The sequence below is a fragment of the Rhinopithecus bieti genome, unplaced genomic scaffold (assembly GCF_001698545.2).
Source record: "Rhinopithecus bieti isolate Rb0 unplaced genomic scaffold, ASM169854v2 scaffold_4830, whole genome shotgun sequence".
Classification (NCBI taxonomy): domain Eukaryota; kingdom Metazoa; phylum Chordata; class Mammalia; order Primates; family Cercopithecidae; genus Rhinopithecus; species Rhinopithecus bieti.
In genome coordinates, this window is record NW_016804529.1 from 317960 (window position 1) to 334287 (window position 16328).

A 16328-nucleotide genomic window follows, 5' to 3' on the forward strand; every position below is an offset into this window, starting at 1 on the left:
GTTTAGACATGTGACATGTGAGCTGATGGGAGCCAATGTGAACCAACACACACGTGCAACTATGCCAGGTCCAATTCCTCCATGAAAACACCAGGGTAGATACTACGGAGCCGGGATGTCCACATGTGCGTATGGAAGCTTCCTGGGTGGAAAGTGTATCCAAAACAAAGTAGCTCTGAACACACTTCTTGGCACATGTGCCCTGCTCCATGTGTTCATCCTTTGCTCCCAAGTGCAGGGGGCCCTGAGTGTGTACACATGAACACACCTGCACACACCCTGCCTCCCTCACCGTGGGAGCTGAGCAGCCACGTGACTTTGTTCCACTCTCCCTCCGGCTGTGGGAGCTACACATGGCTGCCCGGCTGGCAGCTCGGCCGGGAGCATTTGATTAGAGAACTGCAGAGTAATTGCCTTTAATTGTGGAGCCTAAATGGAGCAGGGAATTGCATTGCGGGTTTTTTCTCCCCCACCACTCCCACCCACCGGTTCCAACCAGCACTGGTCGGCCCCACTGGTGGGGCAGGCCTAGGCTCCTTGCAGAGCTATGTGAGCTATGGGGCTCAGCTTCCTTTGCCAGGTTGTGGGGAAAGAAGAAGGGGGACAAGGAAGTGACTGGAGGACAGCAAAGGAGAGTTCTGGGACTTCCTTGCCATGCTCCCAACCTGTCACACCAGGTAACTGAAATCAGCTCTCCCCAAAAGTCACAGCCTCCTCCTTCTTCTTTCCTTCCACAGCTCATGAACCTGCACAGAGGCCACAATCCCCAAATCTGACCTTTTCCTAACACAGCTTTCTAAAATTTCTCTGACCCATCATCCCTCCTGTGTGTAAGCAAACTTAACTCACCCCTCCCCACTCCAAGATCTCCCTCTAAGCCCCCACAGAAGTGGGATCCTAGTCTCGTCTCCTCCCTTCCTTTTTCTTCACCAGTCCCATTTCTCCTTTTCTTCCCAAACCTGCTGTACATGTCCCTCTTCCAGGAAGCGCTTCTAGCCCCATTCCTTGGCCTCTTGGGCAAATGTAACCAGTCGCATCACTCAGCTGCTGTCATCACTATGTACAGGGTTTCCTGTCTCAAACGATCAGGGGTTATGCCCAGGATTTTGTTTGTCACAGGATAGAGGGGAGCTGGTAAGTGAGGGCATCTGCCCTATCTGTTCCAGCAGAATGGGAACATATCTTCTAAGGCAGAGGGCCAAGCTCTCTCCTCCATCTGAATCTCCCTGAACATCCTACATCCATCACCATTGGTTGTTGCACACAAAGGGGTCTGAAAAAGAGGTGGCCGGGGCCTAGAGTGGACTGATAACCAGAATGTGATCTAGCATGAGACAGACCCTTTACTCTTGATTAAGTGTGCAAATTTAGCTCTTTGGGTCTGCAGGGGCCAGGATGTTAGAAACAGGGTCTCCCACACTCCATGAGTGGCTCCTCAAGTCTCTGCCCTGATCTCTCATTCATGTTTTCTAAAGGATAATCCCTTTCGAGAGATCAGGGTGGCAGGTGCTGAGATCCTGGGGGAGGGGTGGGTCAGGTGAGCAGCCAACATTATTAATTCAAGCATTGCCCTCATTATTATTCAAATTTATTCATATCCTTGCGCATTTCTCTAGTGCAGCTACATGCTGCAAACTCTCCACACTCACATTTCTCCTTCCCATGGCCCCCGGAGCCCAAGTCAAGGGCTTAAGAGTGGGGTTGCTGGTGAGCCCTGGCTCAGAGGTGGAATTTATATGCATAGCTTTCCTGCATGGAGCCTGGACACCCTGGTCTCTCGCTGAAGTCTCTCACGGACAGTGAGCAGCTGGCTCCTTGTCCACTTGGAATGAAGAGGAAGCTGACCCTGCAGCAAGATGGAGATGGGAAGCACTTGAAGTAAGAATCAGGAGACTGGGGTCTTGTGGAGGTGAGGAGTGGTGTGACCTTGGGCGTGTCAATTCCTCATCTGGGCCCCCATTTGCTCACCTGTACAATGACAAGCCTGGACGAGGAGCGCCAAATCCCTCTGTGCACAAATACTAAGAGTATAGGTTTAGGAGACAGACTATGGTTTACATATTGCCTATGTGGCTTCCTCACCCAGTGACCTTGGCCAAGTTACTTGCTAAGCTTCATTTTCCTCCCTGGTAAACTGGGGAATGTTAATGTCTATTTCTGGATTGCCGTCAAAGTCAAATGAGATGAGGTGTATATTATGCTCGGTACAGTCCCTTGCCTATACGCACTAAATGGCAGCTATGATCATTATTTCTCCTGAGCAGTTAGACAGTTAGAGGGACAACTCGAAACCAGCACAGGAACATGACAAAGAAGTTGGTATCTGACTTTCTGGGAGTTTTGAAGTTTCCTCTTGGTTTAGGTCTGACTAAAGCAATTCAGTCCAGACACAGGGGGATGGAAGTAATAACCCTGCAGAGTCCAGAAAGAGGGGGAAGTAAAGACATCTCAGGAATTTAATTCGATGGAAAGGTGGCCTAGATGCTGAGCCTACTGAAGCCACAGGCAATGTTTTCTGGTCCCAACATAGCCCCTGCAGCCAACACAGAATCCCAAATAGAGTTCAGATGCCCCTGGGTTATGCCGATCTGGCTTATGATTACGGGAATGCCCCAAGTCTGCCCTCACCAAGTGCTGTTCTCTCTGATCTGTACACATTAGGCCTTTGTCACCTCTTCAAGCCCTTGCACAGGCCTTTCCCTGGGGAGGACATTGCTCTCCCCTGCTCCCTCGGGATTGAAACAGTCACCTCGTCTGGGAAGTCTCCTGTGACTTTCGTGTAGACCCTCAAGGCCTTCCTACTCACATCTCACTTCTGCTGTAGTAGGGCCCATACTGCACTGGCCTCCCTGTTCCTGCTGGGCCCCAGGGGCGGCTCCAGGAGTCTGGACCATGTCACTCATAGTCAAGCCCATCACCAGGTGCAGGGCCTGCTGCCCGGCGCACTACAGGTGTTCCAAATATGTCTGTTGACTGAGGGAGTGAGAGTGAGCAAACTCGAGTCCACAGTCCTGCCTGTGAAACCACCATCCAGGAAAGGAGGCAGAGCATGCCCCTGACCCCAGGGGAGGCGCACAGACTTCCACAGAGGCAGAGACAGGCCCGGCTAGTGAAGGGGACAGCACCCTCCTCCCAGCAAGAGGAGGAACAATGCTGGGTGGAACTTGGAGTCGGTCCTGGGAAACTCCCTGAAAAAGAAAGCATGGAGCAGAGAAGGGAAGGGCAAGGGAAACAGGCTCTGGATGGTCCTGACATTTGGTGGTGGCGAGGGGATGTGGGAGAGCAGAGGAAGCCTAGAAAGTGAGCAGTGAGGTGCAGGCCTCAGGCAGGGCATGGCTGCTCAGTTAGCAGGAAGGGGAGAGGGGACCCAGTAGCATTACAATGTAAAAGGGGGATGAGGTGTTGGTTTGCCCTTGAGTGTCAAGAAGCCACCAAGAACCCAAGACAAGTGGCCTAGCAAGTAGCCCAGGCACACATCCGTGTGCACACCTGCCTCTCAGGTTCTGGTTGCCTAGCCGTCCATCATCCATGCCACAGAGCAGAGCCTGCCCTGGACTGGGGGTGACATTTCAATCCCGTTCCTATGCCTGCGCCCCCTTCCAGGAAATAAAACCAGTGCCAAACAGAAACACAAGGAAACTGCTCTATGTGGGGTGGGGAGGTGGCCTCGGGGGGCCTGGTGGGAGGGGAACCAGGAAGGTCCTGACCACCGACATAAAGTGAAAACAGACCATTGCTGGGTCAAATCCTGGCAGCTCCAGTCTGGGGCCATCCAGTGAGATTCCGTGCGTATGTTTTAAGTGTATTCCCACCTGCTTTGATCTTGCTCCCTCCCTGCCTTCAGACACCATCACAGCTGTGGTGAGCTCTTAAGCAGTCATTGTGAAGACAGCCAGAGGAAAACTGAGCAGCACACTGGTGTGCCAGGGCACGCACACTCACACATACTCACACGCACCCACACGTACCCAGAAGGCTGACAGAGGCGCAGACAACGCTAAGAAACAGAGACAAAGACAGACACCCACACAGAGGCAGAGGGAGAGCGAGGAGGGAAAGGAGACTAGAGTGAGAAGGGAAGAGGCGAGCTCAGTGGGAAAGAGCCCAGGGTGGAAAAGACGCAGGCCGACAGAAATCCAGAGAAAAAAGCACCAGGAGGAGCCAGTGAGACAAAGACACCCATGGAGTAATAGAGACCCAAGGCAAAGCAAGGGGGAAGGAAGACAGAGAGACGGAGACCAGGAGAAAGACAGAGGTGGGAGGGGCGATGGGGGCCCTGGCAGCACCCCATCTCCTGCCCCAGGGTTGGACACTCCATTTTTCTCACCAGGATAGGAAATTACAAGGAGGCCCAGCCAGGGTTTGCAGGCAGGTGGATAGCCTAATTAGGTGGAGGAGGTCAGAGCCTTGAGGGATGAGGGAGCACAGAGGGACACTGGGGAGAAATTAGGAGAGCAATAGGGAATTTGGCGTGGCAGTTCTGTGCTGCTTCCCCAGACGAGGAGAGGTGAGAGAAGAGAGAACCCCAGTCGTCCACCAGCTTCCTCTCTGCCTCTGTCTCAGACATCTGTCCTTTCAGGTTAGCCCACAACCCCCACCACCTGCACCCTACAGGGCAAAGCTCCTCTAGCCTCAGACTGGGAACCATTCCCTCCCTATTCTCCTACTGCATTGTTGGGGCCTCTGGTTATAACACTTTATCACAGCCTGCCGCCTGCCTTGGATTAAAAGTTACTCATATGTGTGTGTTTCTGTCTCCCCCACACTCCTGGGAGCCCCTGGATAACAGAGATGCTTTGACTTACCTTCCTTGACCCTTCAACCCCAGCAATGTTCCTTAATAATAAACACTCCCAATTATAAGATGCCAACTGTGTGCCAAGCACTGAGGCAGACGCCTTGTAGTCATTGTTTCTGCGTAAAAATCCACTATTATCATCTCTATTTTATAGAAAAGGGAAATAAGGCTCAGGGTGCTTAAGGTACAGCTGCTAAGTGGCAGAGATGGGATGTGATCTCAGGTATTTTCTGTTACAGGGATATCCAGGATGTCTCTCCTGAATGGACGAGATTCACGACCTCTACCCGAAAGAGAACTATCAGTGACCCTAAGTTCTGCCCATATACCACTTCTGCTTCCTGCCCTACAGCTTAGACTCCCATCTGAACCCTGTTTACCTCCTGGGAGGCTGCACTCTTCAGGTCTGGGCTGGCCAGCACTCTATAGCCATGCAGGACTTGTCCCACATGCTGCCACCAACATAGAAGGCTTGGTCTAGATGTTCCTACAGAAAGGGAAGAGCGGTAGCCAAGGCTGGAATGACTCTCACCAGCATCCAGAGAGATTTTGGTGATTCATAAAGCACCAACCTTCAGGCCACCAGTGGCTAGCAGCAGAAGTAGCCCCTGCTTATAAAGGGCCAATGACTGTTCTGTGCAGCTCACTGATCCACTGCCACTTTTATACACAAAAACCCAATGAGGTAGGCACAATTACTATCCTTAATAAAAAAAAAGCTAAGGCTCAGGGACATTAAGAAACTTCCATCTAGTCACACAGCTAGTAAGTATCGGACAGAGCAGCCAGACCACTGGCTTCCTTGGAATGCCATCTCAGCAGCCTGGCCACTGTTGTCTTCTCTTGGAACCTCCCAGGTCAGATTCAGGTCACTGTGCAAAACCAGTCCCCAGGGGCCTCTCCACCTCCCCTTAATACTGTCCCCTCACCTGGAGCACTCTGCCTCTTAACACTGATCTTCCTGGGGCAACTATCCCTGTTCTCCAGCTCCCTGCTCCATCCTCATCACAGCACTGGGGTCCAGAGCCAGGGCAGTCTCTGTGTGTGAACACACTTCCTGCTTCTGTAAAGACCTGAGAGGACAATGAGGTCGAATCCCATTTTTGATGAAGAACTAGAAATTGACCTCTAAATCTATCCTAGAGAGGCTGGAAATGCTTAGATTCACACACACACACACACGCACACGCACACGCACACACACACCATACACTTCTTATAGGGACACATGTACCATAACACACAAGCACACGCATTTACCAGCAAGCACATGAGTACACACACCCCTCCCACATTCAAGTACTTGTCTCTGCACCCATGGACGCCCGTCTGCTTCCGTATCTTTGCACACGTGCCCTGATGGTCATGTTCCCAGAGCCTGGGCTGCCAGGCCAGCCCGGAACCAGAGAGGGAATGGGGCCAAGCACATGAGATGCCAGGGGACCAGGCGGCAGAACGGGTGGTGGTGGAGGACAGGCCCTGTCTCCCCGGATTTATCAAACGAGCAGTAATGAACCCCCTGGGCCAGAGCAGTCCCCACGCTCTCCACTCCAGATCGTGCTGCTGGTTCAAAGGGAAGCCTTTGATTCGCACCGACAGCTTTCAGATGGAACTAAATCTCTCCACACTCCACTCTCCCTCCCTCTCTGCTCTCACATCTTGGCTCTCTCCACCCCCACAGGACTCTTTTCCCCCCTACCCCAGTCATTCCCTTCTCGCTCTATGAAAAATACAACAGCAACTGGGCGCGGTGGCTCAAGCCTGTAATCCCAGCACTTTGGGAGGCCGAGACGGGCGGATCACGAGGCCAGGAGATCGAGACCATCCTGGCTAACATGGTGAAACCCCGTCTCTACTAAAAAAAATACAAAAAACTAGCCGGGCGAGGTGGCGGGCGCCTGTAGTCCCAGCTACTTGGGAGGCTGAGGCAGGAGAATGGCATAAACCTGGGAGGCAGAGCTTGTAGTGAGCTGAGATCCGGCCACTACACTCCAGCCTGGGCGACAGAGCGAGACTCCGTCTAAAAAAAAAAAAAAGAAAGAAAGAAAAAAGAAAAATACAACAGCCACAGAGGTCCCCTCACATTGGGTTCCCTCATAAAAAAGAGGATTTCAATTCTCTAGACTGGGCCGCCGAAAGGGGAAGGAGAGAAGAAAGGAGAGATTGGCACTTCTGATAGAGGAGGAGAGAAAGCAAGGAGAGAGGAAGGGAGGGGAGTGCTGGGCTGGGGCTGGGCAGGGTGAGGACAGGCCCTGAGAAAGAAACCTGGCAAGGGTCACGGAGGCAGGAGAGGCTCCCCATAGTAAAGCTCTGTGCCTGCCCAGCTACTGCGGATGAGGGGTCTGGGTCTGTTATGTTGCCTTATACACAGCCCAGTCCGGAATCCTAAAATGTCAAATTTTGATGTGATGACCCCCTCCTTTGACAGATGAGGCATCAGAGGTCAGAAAACTCCACTGCCTTGCTCTCAGTGGATAATCTCAGAGGAATGACTATGCGTAGATGTCAGGTGATATGGGCATCAGACGAAGACAGGGAAATGACAAACGGCATTCCCCAAAGACAAGTTTCCAAACATTTAAGGACTATTATCACCTCCTCTCCCTGCCACCAAAGCGCTCTGGCTTCATTTCACAGTTTGCAGTGAAAAAGACACTGAACAGTAGGAGCCTCAAATGCCCAGACTGGATCCACCTTTACCGTCTTCCCACTGCTGGTCCTTTCTCGTCCCAGGAAGCCGAAGCCATGGGGAGAAGAATCAATCTCTCCCCCCTCACCCAAAGCAGCTTGGCCACCGCCTCCCTGATGTCCATCGCTAAGGCTGGGGGTATGGTAGGGACAGCCATAGGGGAATCTTTCCAGGGACCAGATGGGATTTTACGAGTGGCCATGGTCTGGCCTGGTTTCCTTGCATCTGAGCAGACCACAGAGGCCAGCTGCAGCGGCTGGCTGGAGGGGCTGGCGGGTGATCATAGTGACAGGGCAAGAAAGTTTACTGTTCTGGGCCCTTAGAGTAGTCACCCCAAGAGGCAGGAACAGCGTCCTGAAAAATGCAAGGGGGATCAGCTCAGCATAGCCCTGCCAGGAAGGGACAAAAGCACTCTAAGCCAGAAGTTAGGAGATGTGGGCTTGTCTGGTCCTGGCTCTGCCACCAACTTGCTGTTTGACTCGGAGAGGTCACTTCACTTATTTGAGTCTCAGACTCCTTAGCCTGCAAAAGGGAGGAGAAGATTCACTTGGCCTCCAAGAGCCTTCCCATCTCTAATGTCCTCGGATCGCACCCTGGCCTCCTGCTGTCCTGGGGCCTCAGTCAAACCTTGAGGACACTTAAGGACTCAGCACCGACTGCTGGGAGGAACTAGTGTACCTGGGCCCATCTTGGCATTCCCTGGGAGGTTTCCTCCCTCATCCTGCAGGTCTGTGGAGAGAGGTCTGTGGGTTTGTGTCACTAAGACAGAGGCTGAGGACCCAGATGAGGTATCCAGCATAGGAAAAGAGAGGCCGTCCTTTCTTTTCTCATTAGAAGCTCCCATCAGATTTTCTCATATCCCTTCCAATAGGCTCATGGTGGTGCATAGAGGATAGAGGTCAGGCAGGCTGGGGTCCCTGAAGCGACCTGCTAGCCCACACCCACTCACAGGACTTTGAGCTCTACATGGAAAAGGCTGGCAGTGGTGGCTCGAAACACTCCCACCTGCCCTATTTGAACCTCCAGCTCAGGGCACCTGGGCCAGACCTAGTAGGGCAGCTCTATGCAAATGTGTCTTGGCAGGGGCTCCTGAGAATGTTTTATGGGATGGACAATGGCATGGGGAGCCTAAATGTGTTGGCTATAGCAGGTATGACTGACAGGTGGGAGCAGAAAGGGGGTGGCGGGGCTGGTGGATAGTTCTGCGAAAACCTGAATTTCAATCTGGCTTTAGTGGGCAAGGAAATGGAGGTGGGGGAGACAGGAGGCAGGTGGCAGGCAGGGACTTAGTTCAGACAGGAGGCTAAGAGGAAAGAGAGCAAAAGACAGAGCGGGAAGGAGGCAAGAGAGCAGAAACTAGGCCAGGGCCAGGGAAGGCTGCAAGAGATGGAGAAAGGCATCAGAAGCTGGGGTGGGAAAGCAGAAAGGGAGGGGGAGCCTCTGTCCTCCCCATGCAGGCCCTGCACCTGCCTCCCCGACCTACAGGAGCATATGGAGGCAGGGTCCAAGACTTAGATTTCCAGCAATACCCAGGGTCCACACAGTGGGAGGGAGGAAACCGAGACACAGGACATTGAAGGAGATGCCTCAATGTGCAAAGGCAGACTGGGAAGAGAAAAAGGATGAGAAGAGTCATAGGCAGAAATAGAGAGCAAAGGAAATAAAAGAGAAAGCTAGTTGTGGGAAAAGTAAGCAAGAGGCTGTTAAAGATGGTTTTAAGGTCAGGTAAGGAAGAAAGGCTCTAAGAGGACACTACGGTGTGAAAGAAACAGAGGACAGGACAGAGAGACAAGCAAGGGGAAGAGAAGAGAACTGAATTAGAATGATGACTGCAGGTGGATGGGAAAGGCCTTGATGGTCACCACTCCAACATTCTTTATTTTGAAGGAGCTGAGGGTCAGTGAGGGAGGGAGGTATGTGGGGTGGGCATGTCTCCAAATTCCTGGTGGCTTTGGCACTAGCCTCACAATGACAGAGGGCTCCTCTCTAGAGGCAGGGCACACCCCAAAGCCTACTCTTCCTGCCCTGATGGTGAGGCAAGAAGAGGCTCTTCCTGGAAACCCTCCTTCACTGAAAGAAGAAAAAAAAGGGTGACGAGAGAGGAGCTGGAGAAGAGAAAGTTGGGAAATTTGATTAAAAATGAGATGTGAGAATCAAGAAAAAAAAAGGAGACCATCTGGGAGAGGAAAATGAGAATGAAGGTAAGAAGGACAGAAGAGAAAGAGAGAAGAAACTGGAGAAGGCTGAGGGGAAAGAGTGCGGGTGGCAGAGGCAGTGGGGTGCCACAGGCAGAAATCCGGGTTGCGATTCCCACCCTCTGGCCTCATCTTAAGGTCTTCAGCTTCCAGGTCAAAGAAAAGGAGTAAAGTCTTTGGGAAATGGAAGGGAGCTTTGAAAGGATTAGCCAAGGAGAGAGAGAAAAGAATGAGGTGGGCTATATATGTGGTAACACAGAAGGCAACAGAGGACAGGGCCTTTGTGTCTCCCCACAAACCAAGGCTGGCTCACAGCTCACCTCCCTCGCACAGGCGTCCTCAAGGAGCTCTCTTAACCTCACCCTCTTAGAAGAGAGGTCAGTCAGTTACTCCTTCATCTCCTGCCATCTTGCCTTCTCCTGGGCAGGCACAAAATTTTTCCTGAGGTCTAACCCCATTCCCTTCTTTTATGTAAAATCCAACCCCTCTGGGTACGACACCTCCCTACAGGCTCCATAATTAAGGAAAGTGTAAGTTCTGCTCTGAAAACCTCCCACTGCTTGCTTCAACATTCTTAGTTACCACTGTTACCAACAGAGCTTCTAAGCACAATCTGAGAAGAGTCAGAATGGTGCCTGGGTCCCCTCAACAGACTGGAAGCCCAGGAAGAAATGCAGGCTGGTCCCAGACCCTCTCTAGAGGTCTTCTGGCACTTTTAGGAACAGTCTCCTGAATAAACCGCCTTGACTCAGAAATCCACAAAGCGTTGGGCAACAGTAAGGAAGGCATTCTCTCCTTGACCCTGAAACCAAAAGAACTGGAAGTAAATCCAGATCTTCTGATACCAGGCAAGCGCTCTGAAGGACATCTCTCTCTTTCTAATTTTAACAAGCTTTATTACATTTCTATGCCCCTCACCTCCCATCCCCAACTCTTGCCCCTCTTTCCCGCCTCAAAATTTAAAAAAAATAAAATAAAATAAAATAAAAAGACCAACAGGTTTAGGTGTTAGACATTATTCTCCTTCCAGAGGCTAGAACCCATTGCTACAGATGACTTGTAGGTTTCTCTAGCATTTCCAGATGGACCATCTGAGTCTACGAGCCAGGTGAGCAACTAATACGGGAAGGTGCGGGGCTCTGATGAATGCTTTAGACATCCACCCTCCCTGGCTCTCTGCTAGTGCCTCTAAGAAAGGCTGGCTTGGCAGACACTAGACATGCCCATAACACAGGTGTGTCCCCAGACCCCATCACTGCACCTTCCATACAAGCCCTAGGATACACATTAGCAGTTGTAGATCCCAAGGAATAGATATTGTCATTTACATAATAATTGTCTAATAGCACATAGCAGAGGCTTTCCATCACTAGAGGTATTCAAGATAAGGCTGGATGGCCACCTGACAGCAATGCTCCAGAGGGTTCTAGGTAATATTTAAGATTCCTTCCAACTCTGGTGCTTTAGCATTCTATTTACACACCATATATTTTCTTCTTACTTGGGACTTACACCCATCAAATAATTTGTAACAGGTCAATTAGGGTGGACTCGAAGTTTAAAGGAAGGAATTCTTTAAACAGGGCCATCTGAAGTGTAAATAACAGGTCAAAAAACAGTCTAGGATAGAAGTCAAAGGAATAAGTAAAACCTTTTCCCCATGGTGGTTAACCATGATGCCAAAGACATGGTAATGGGACTTGAACATAATCATATGGATTTAGACCTGGAGTTTAGTCTGCAGCTATACCTTATTCTATTCTGGCTCCTTTTCCAGATGAATAGATGGCAAACTTCTTGAGGCAATAAATGTAATCTTAGTCATGCATCATCCACGCACACCATAGGTGCTCAGTAAATGCTTATTGTTTGTTTATCTGAATTAAGGATGAATGTATAAACCACCATCCTCCAGGGAAAATAAACTCAATTCAATACACATTTATTCATGTAATAAATACTTATTGAATGCCTCACATACTGTGCACTGTCCTGGACCCTGGAATACCAAGGTAAACACGACAGACCTAGTCCTGCCGTCATCCAGCTTCAAGTCCAGTAGGCATCCTCAAGCACCAAGTCCATACAGTGTGACAGTGGCCATGATGGGGCAACATGGAGGAAAGTACCTGAGGTGCAGGAAGAAATCCTGTAGGAAGTGATGTCTATGACAAGCTCTGAGGGATGAGTAGGAGTCTTCCTGGTAAGCAGAGAGAGAAGAGAGAGAAGGGAGAAAAAACTGTCCTGGGAAGGCAGAGGGCATAGAGAGCAGTGTGAAGTTGGGGAAGCGAGGCCTTTTAGGATCCTAGAAACAGTTCAGCCTGGCTGGTATATTGAGCACAGCTCTCCTGGAAGCCAAACAGTGTGCTTGATGGGATGCGCAAGCTGGAAAATGGGAAGTTGCCTGCTCTCACATTCTATCAGGGGAGACAAATTAGTTAACAAATAATTAAGTGTTAAGAGACTCTACCAGTGTCATGCAGTAGTAGCCCATGCTGATGAGATGAAATCAGGGCCGACTTGGTGGGGGGCAATGATCTGGAACCAGTGCATCTGAATGCTCCTTAGGACATGGACATGGGGGTCTTATTCCACTCAGGAGCTTACAGCCTTAATAGATGCTTGTTGAATGAATGTCTTAATTGATGTTTGTTGAATGAACAAACACGTTGCATTTTTTTTTCATATCTGACTTCCAAACTGGTCTTCCCTTGGGCTGAGACTCATGTTAGCCTTTTATAGCTCTGGGTCCTTACTATAGCCTCGTAAGTTGGACATGGGTGGTCTTGCTTGGCACAGGGTAGGTGTTCAATAAATGCACATTTATCGGCAAGAATGGCATTCAGCCTTGAAGACAAGAAACATTTCAACAGCCAGAGAACTGGGGGAAAAGTATTTCAAACAAAGGGAACAGCATGAGCCAAGATACAGAAACATAAAAGTCCAGTGAGCAGTTGGAAGTGGCTGGGTTTCAGGCACATAAATAAATTGCACATAAATCAGGCATCTTTAAAAACCTAACACCTTCTCTTTCTGGACATTTCTCTGGCTCTGCACTCCAGAAACTTCTGGGCTATGGAGAGAATGGACATAGACAAAGAAAGAGGTCCAGATTCAGAAAGATGAAAGTGGAAGCTGTGGCACATCTAAGCTGCACAGGGCCATGTGTGTCAGCTGATAAGGTTTGGGGACAGGTTGAGAAGAATCAGAAAAGGAAGAGGCTGCCTATGGTGATGTGAGTGTGTTTTGTATCTGCATGCAAGAGGGACACGTGTCCTTCTTTGCATTCACCTGTCTAGGTAAGCGTGCACGTGTTACCACACATCGACATTCTAGTGTCAGTATACAGCCACCAAAAGGGAGAACGAGGCACTTTCTGCACATAAGCAGGACATGCTAGAGTTTTCCAATTAATCTCCATTAAAAATATTTCCTGCAAAGGCGCTCCTAGAATCCCCAGGTTGGGGTCATCTGGAAAATGGGAAGTTGCCTGCTCTGGATCAATTCTGCATAAAGTAAAAGCAGTTCCAACCGGCTGCTGAATCGATCCATCTAACTCAGTTCATTCTACACGTGCAAGGGGCACAGAATGTTAATTTGTGCAGGGAGCTGAGGAAGCCTGGAGTGGAGGCTCCATAATTAAGAGCTGTAGGAGCAGGTCTCAATATGGCAGCATTCAATAGGCAGAGGCTTGCATAGAGGAGGGAGCATCCAGAGTAGAACGTCAGGGTTGATGATGCTGGAACTCTTGTTCTTCCCCCCTCTGCCTGGCTCAGTTTCCTTGTCAGGCAGAAAACAAACGCCCCAAGAACAGAGGAGACCAAGGAAGCCAAAACCACTCATCTTACCACTCTCAGAAATTTACAGGGTATTGATGGGGGCATGATTTTAGTGACCAGTTGCAAGCCTGTGGTGTGGACACACAGACAGACTTTCTCTTTAGGGCATGCACACTAATGACTGTTCTTGGGACCCCAAAGCATGTGAACACCAGGGCAGCTCTGTGCCCTCATTTCCATGAAGGAGGCAAATATTTAGCAGAGAAAGCAACCTACTTGTCCACATGCCAGCCACTCCACCATCTCCTAGCAGACCTACATCCTTCCACAGCCTGCGATGCAACCTTCAAATCCCTGTCTTCCAGGCAGTCTTCCCAGAGGGGCTGTAAAGGAGTATTCAGTTTCCTTTCCCATCCTACCAAAACCAGCCACCCTGAACTGTGGCCTCATCAGCCTCCCATGTGAGCCTGTCTCCGCTTTTCTACTCACCCCAAATTCTGCTGATCTGGGGGCACCCAACTCTGCTCACTTGTCTCTCTGTCCTGTGTCAGTACATCTCAGCCTCAGAACCACCCTAGATGCCAGAGGAAGGGCCAGAAGCATGTGACTGATGAAGGTGCCCACTAAGCTTCACACAAAACTGCCTAGAGAGGAGCTGGATGCAGTTGTGGCAAAGAGGATACCCCGCATCCAGGTGAAGAGAAACCTTGAGAAAGGCCTGCCTCTTCCCTCACACTCTTTCACTCCATCTCTGATTCTTCCTTTCCCTTTTTGATCTCCCCGTGTTGCCCACCCCCAAGGAATAGGGAGGGGATCTCTCATCCCTCTGCCTCTGTTGTCCCTGGTCTCTGCAATAACCTAATGATTTCTCATTTAGTTGTCCAGGGCTGGATGCAGAAAGACTCGTTTTGATTGCTTGTGACACCTATCTCACAACAAATTTAGCACCTCGTTTCCTGGACGAGGCAATATTCCTCCTCGATTATCTCTCAGCAAGAGGGACAGGGTGCCATGCATTCTAACGAGCAGCCTTTGCTTTCTGATATCAGAATCAATCAAGCTCACAGCCCTCTGATGGATAGAAGGATGGGGGGTTAGGTTCTCAGGGGGGCACAGGAGGGCTCCAAGAACAAGGAATAGGTAGAGGACGGAGCAGGGCACAGGGAAGCCTCCGAAAACCCATCCCTCAGTGGGTTTACGGGCAGAATTCTCTGAAATGGAAGGTGGGGACAGGAGAAGTTTAAACTTTGCTTCGGTAGTTTTGGAACTTCCTTCCCAAACCACTCCTGAAATGTGGGTATTTAATCCAGTCACCCCTTAAACTCGCCCTAAACTCTGGGCCAGGAGATAGCACTGGAGCCATGCTATTTCACCCTGGAATAAGATGAGAGCAGAAGACACACTTCCCCGCTTCAAGTCCCCACTCCAGCATTCCTCAATACCTTGTATCCCATGGAAGTGGACTCTTCCTACAAAATCACTTGTTCCTGGCTGCGCTGCCAGGAAGAGCAGGAATTCTGAGGGATCTGCCCCATATGACTGATGAGGGGAGATGAAAAGAAATTTCTCCAGCCCAAGAAGCAAGCAGAAGCTGTTGGAGGGATGGGTTGGGAGTCTTCAGAAGGGAGTTAACAGAGAAGGAAGGCGCAGCAGAAAGGTGCAGCGAAGGGAGAACAGACAGATTGAAGTAGGAGACCAGGGGACTTCTGGAAGGACATGGGAAAGGGATCAAAGGAAGAGAGACAGAGTAATAAGCAGAACTCAGCTAAAGACAGAAGGGTCCCATGCATGAAAGATAGAAGTGTGAGGGCCTTAAGCTGTGCTGGGCAATGGTAGAAGGGAAGGAGGGTGGGAATGGGTGCAAATGGCTCATCCTGGTGGCTATAGACAGGGAGATTGAGAAGGAGGGGCAAAGGTCAGAGACCCCCAGAATGTGAGCTGTGAAACAGGACAGACGTCATCAGAACTCTGCCCAGGAATGCAGGATGCAGACTCCCTGCTGGGAAAGGCTAAGGAGGAGCAGGGAGGAAAGGGGAAGGGGCTGATCACTAGGAGGGGTGGCAGATGGTCGCTGTCATTAAACGGATTCCAGTAAGTCCAGGAAGGCTTAGACAGCACAGACAAGCTTGGGTAAGCAGTGGGAGGAGAGAATTAAGGAGCACAGACTTGGAGGAAGGAACTTACACAGAAACCTCACACCAACCTGTATGTTTACATATAATCGAAACATATTCCCACTTCAACCCTAACCCCAAACAGTAACCCCGAACCCAGCCTCCACCTCAACACGAATTCCAATCCAAACCTAATCCTAGCAATCACTCTAACCCCAAATCCTAACTGGAACATGAGCTCTTAAAGAGGCACATCATCTCAAGTCCCCTCAGAGCCAGTTACAGCATAAGTGATCAACAGGTGCTTATTGAATAAATGAGAACATAATAAGCCAAACTTTACCTCTGTCCTTAACAGTAATCACTGCTTCAAGCCTGAGCCCCCACCCCTGCCTACCCCGACGCTTATACTGAGCACTGGTAAGTCCCACACCCTAGCTGAGTATTCCCTACCCTAATCCTAAAGGCCACTTTCCTAAACCCAATCTCATTTGGCCTAACTCTAATCCCAGTTTTTTTCTGCCCCCACCTCTGGATAGATGGGGATCCTCAGTTAGAATTCATCGAGGCAAACAAAGGTAGAGACAAACAAAAGTGTCAACTCAACCTGGAGGCCAAGCCAAGGTGGACATGTTGGCCCTGAATTCTCAGGCTAATTGTGGACACTTACCCTTGTCTCTAACCCAGACACCCAGAGCGTTCTCCCCTACAATCCTACTCTTGTCCCAGGGGCTGGGTGCTAGAAGCTGGGGC

General features: G+C 50.3%; 1 protein-coding gene across 1 annotated transcript in view; it reads right to left on the reverse strand.

Moving 5' to 3' along the window:
• Nucleotides 1-16328, reverse strand: part of KIRREL1 (kirre like nephrin family adhesion molecule 1) — a 103212-nt gene that overhangs the window by 19091 nt on the left and 67793 nt on the right.